We start from the raw sequence: 3,957 nt of genomic DNA, 5'->3' as shown, positions 1-3,957 counted from the left end.
CTTGGCAACCGGTGTTGGTGTGTTTTCGTCCTTGTAACTTACCGGTTCGTCCTAAGAGTCCGACAGAGCAAGTACCAGGCTTAAAAATAAGTACTGGGAGTCGATTCATCCAACAAAAACAAAAAATTCTTCAAGGAGACCAACACCGACGGATCCATACACACAGATTATATATACACACACACACACACACACACACATAGGCACAGGAGTGGCTATATGGTAAGAAGCTTGCTTCCAAACCACATGTTTCCGGGTTTAGTCCCACCGCGTGACACCTTGGGCAGGTGTTTTCTACTATAGCCTCGAGCCGACCAAATCCTTGTGAGTGGATTTGGTAGGCAGAAACTGAAAGAAGTCTAATGACTGGAAACAAGATAAAAGATATATAAATCCCCAAAACGGAACAAGAACGTAATAGACGACAATAAAAGTATACGGACAGATGGACGATACAAAGACGGACAGGAAAACCAGGACGGAACATTCGTGGTTCTCGCCTCGCCCACCTCCCAACACCATCACACCACACCACACACCACTACACCACTATACCACACAACACATCACATCACAACACACCAGCACTGACCACTTCTCAGCCCCACATTTTCACACCTACACATACACACACGCACACGTCAAGATAACCAGCCCTCTTCCACTCGCACATACAAACTCTCTTATACACACGCACGCGCACCTTCGTTTTGGGATCACCACTACTTTATCTCCCCTTCTCCATATCTCTCCTGTGTGACCCTTCTGTCCGGCATTCGCCATGATAGATCGCTAGCCACTAACACATTCTTTATTTTCTCTCCTTGTTTCTTTCTGTGTTCCTTTCTGTGGGAGAGCGTAGGCTCGAAACGTTAAAGACTTTTCATTTCCCGAGCGTTATACTAATACATCTGTTTGTTGTCTACACCACCTGTCTTCGTCTTTTTTTTTTGTGAATTCTCCCCTATATACACACACACACACACACACACACACACACACACACACATATATATATATATATATATATATATGTGCATATATATGTGTGTGTGTGTGTGTGTTTTCAGTACAACGCTTCTGTCTTTCTTGTTACTCTTTAACCAAGTTCTCTTCAAAAGTAAACAACTGTTTGTTTATAACGATTCAGTATATTTACATGAAACATTCTCACACACACAAACACTTCTAGGATTCCTCATTGCTTTCTTTTTTTTTTCTTCTTCTTTGTTTTGAGATGTATTCATTTACCTTGAAACTCGTTTCGTCTAGAAATCTTTTTAAAATCTCAAAGTAGAGGTATTGAGAGGGAGTCGATTCATATAAATTGTTGATTTAGTAATGTCGGCTATCTTTCGACAACCGTACGCGAAAAATGAAATTATTTCTTCGGTAATTGTCGTAATATCTTTTTATTTTTCACTTGTTTCAGTCGTTGGACTGCGACCATGTTGGGACACTGCCTTGAAGGAGTTTAGTCGAACAAATTAATCTTAGTACAATTTTTTGAAGCTCAGTACTCGTTCTATCGGATTTTTTGCCGAACCGCTAAGTTATGAAGATGTAAACTAACCAACAGCGGTTGTCAAGAGGTAGTGGGAGGGGGACACACACAACGACACACACAGATACATGCGACGAGGCTATTAGTAGAAACACTTGCCCAAGGTGCTACGCAGTGGAACTGAACCTTGAACCATATGGTTTGGAAGCAAGCTTCCTAACCACACAGCCATGCCAGCAGAGAATGAAAAAATCAGTCATCGTTATTAAGTATTTGTGTACTTTTTCTTTTTACATTTAATATGCAAACTTCATCGATTTTTCAAATTCTCAATCGTTTTTATGAAATATTTTTGAACTGATTTTCTTGAAAAAAAAGAAGAAAAGAAAAATATATTTAATAGACAAAATTTATCGATTTTGATTCGACCTGCTAATTATTAATTTAGTTAGCATTTTAAAAATATATTTTCGAAATAATCATTCGAATGTTTCCAAAGTGAAACTTTTCGAAAGCTAAACTTAAGGTTCACTTAATTATTCGTTATTACTCAAAGATGAAAGGCAATAAACTTCGCAGACGTGTTAGAGCATCGGGGAAAAAATATCTTGCGACATTTTTCTAGCTGTTTACAGTCTGATTCAAATCCACCTGAGATTAACTTTTCTTTTTATTCTTTCGGCGTTGATGAACTAAAGTACCAGTCAAGTACTGTGGTCGGTGGTATCGACTAACCCACCCACCAGAAATAGCTAGCCTTCTGCCTAAATCAGAAACTATTGTAACTGTAAGGGAGGCGCAATGGCCCAGTGGTTAGGGCAGCGGACTCGCGGTCATAGGATCGCGGTTTCGATTCCCAGACCGGGCGTTGTGAGTGTTTATTGAGCGAAAACACCTAAAGCTCCACGAGGCTCCGGCAGGTGATGGTGGCGAACCCTGCTGTACTCTTTCACCACAACTTTCTCTCAGACTTACTTCTTGTTTCTGTTGTGCCTGTAATTCAAAGGGTCAGCCTTGTCGCACTCTGTGTCACGCTGAATCTCCCCAAGAACTACGTTAAGGGTGCACGTGTCTGTGGAGTGCTCAGCCACTTGCACGTTAATTTCACGAGCAGGCTGTTCCGTTGATCGGATCAACTGGAACCCTCGACGTCGTAAGCGACGGAGTGCCAACAACATAACTGTAAGACAGGTGCAACCTTTTTCATGGCTCATCAGGAGGCGGGCCGGAGTACTTAAAAACTTTCAAGGTAATTTTTCGCTAGGTGTGCCATTCAGAAAATTCCGCAGACCGCTGTTTGTCTATGACTGTTTTAAAATGAACGAAAGTACGACCGAATTTACAAACAAGACGAAACGCTATTCGTTATTGTAATAAGAAGTATTTATAGTAGTTACCAAGTACTTTATGCACTCCTCAAGATTTTAGCGAATATTGCTGATCACAACTTAGATAATCAACGATATTTCGTCAAACTCTGAGGATTAGCACTGAGAGAATAACTTTAGCACTACAAGAGTTTAGGACCTGATATCTGTTAAGCCTTCGCTTGTTAAATAATGACTCATTACCACAAAATTGACTTCTTTTCGATATTTTCACTGCTTTTATTATGAAAAGGATTTTGGAGGGAAAGCGCAACTTTTTACCCTACAACATTATTTTAAATATTCGTTTTATTTATTTATTTTTCTATTTCTCCACTTTTATTTTCAGTGATTAAACTATATTTTAAACCAGTTTAAAAAAAATATACGTTCAACGTTTTGAAAGTTCTTGTAGGATAAATTTTATTATCTTTGTTATTTAATCAGAGAAGGCAAGGCGACGACCATAACACCTTGCGAGGCCATGACACTTCCTTGAATAGTGGGAGAGATGGGCGGAAGAGAAAGCATGCCTCGTAGCTTTCCTTGAGACTGAAAACCTGACCAGAGAGTGCGCCACTAAAGTTATTCAAGCCCCAGGGGAAGGTGTAATACCGGATGTCGGATAATGTTTGCCTTCAAGAACAAGTGCAGCACTTTTCTAATCTAACAGGATTCGGGACAATTTTTGTGTATCAAATTTAATTCCCAAGGCTTTGGTTAACTCCTAGGTTATTGAATTACACGTGGGCGAAAGTCAAGAATACGTACACTCGGGGTTTAGGGTTAGGCGCCGAAAACGGTTGGTGTACGTATTCATTACCTTCTGCCAACACTTGTGCTCAAGGTGCCGCGCAGTGAACTCGATCTCCGAAATACGTTGTTATGAAGCAAACTAGTTAACCATACAACCATGTTGTGTTTACCTTGGAAAAAAAAAAAAACGCAAATTTATCGATTTCCTATATTGTTAATTCTTGATTTATTTACCTCGCAGAGTTTCGAAAACAAGCACCACCATTATTTATTTATTTATTTATTTGTTTTCTTGTTTACAAAAAATTCATTACATTTCTATACTTTAAT

General features: G+C 39.5%; 1 protein-coding gene across 3 annotated transcripts in view; it reads left to right on the top strand.

Annotated features, from left to right (window-relative positions):
• The window catches only part of LOC106880431 (tetraspanin-18), a 535,121-nt gene that overhangs the window by 409,966 nt on the left and 121,198 nt on the right, over positions 1-3,957 (top strand). The window lies entirely within an intron of this gene.

Source organism: Octopus bimaculoides, chromosome 8 (assembly GCF_001194135.2).
Source record: "Octopus bimaculoides isolate UCB-OBI-ISO-001 chromosome 8, ASM119413v2, whole genome shotgun sequence".
NCBI classification, from domain to species: domain Eukaryota; kingdom Metazoa; phylum Mollusca; class Cephalopoda; order Octopoda; family Octopodidae; genus Octopus; species Octopus bimaculoides.
The sequence above is the reverse complement of the archived record's forward strand: the minus strand, read 5'-3'. Positions and strand labels throughout refer to the sequence as shown.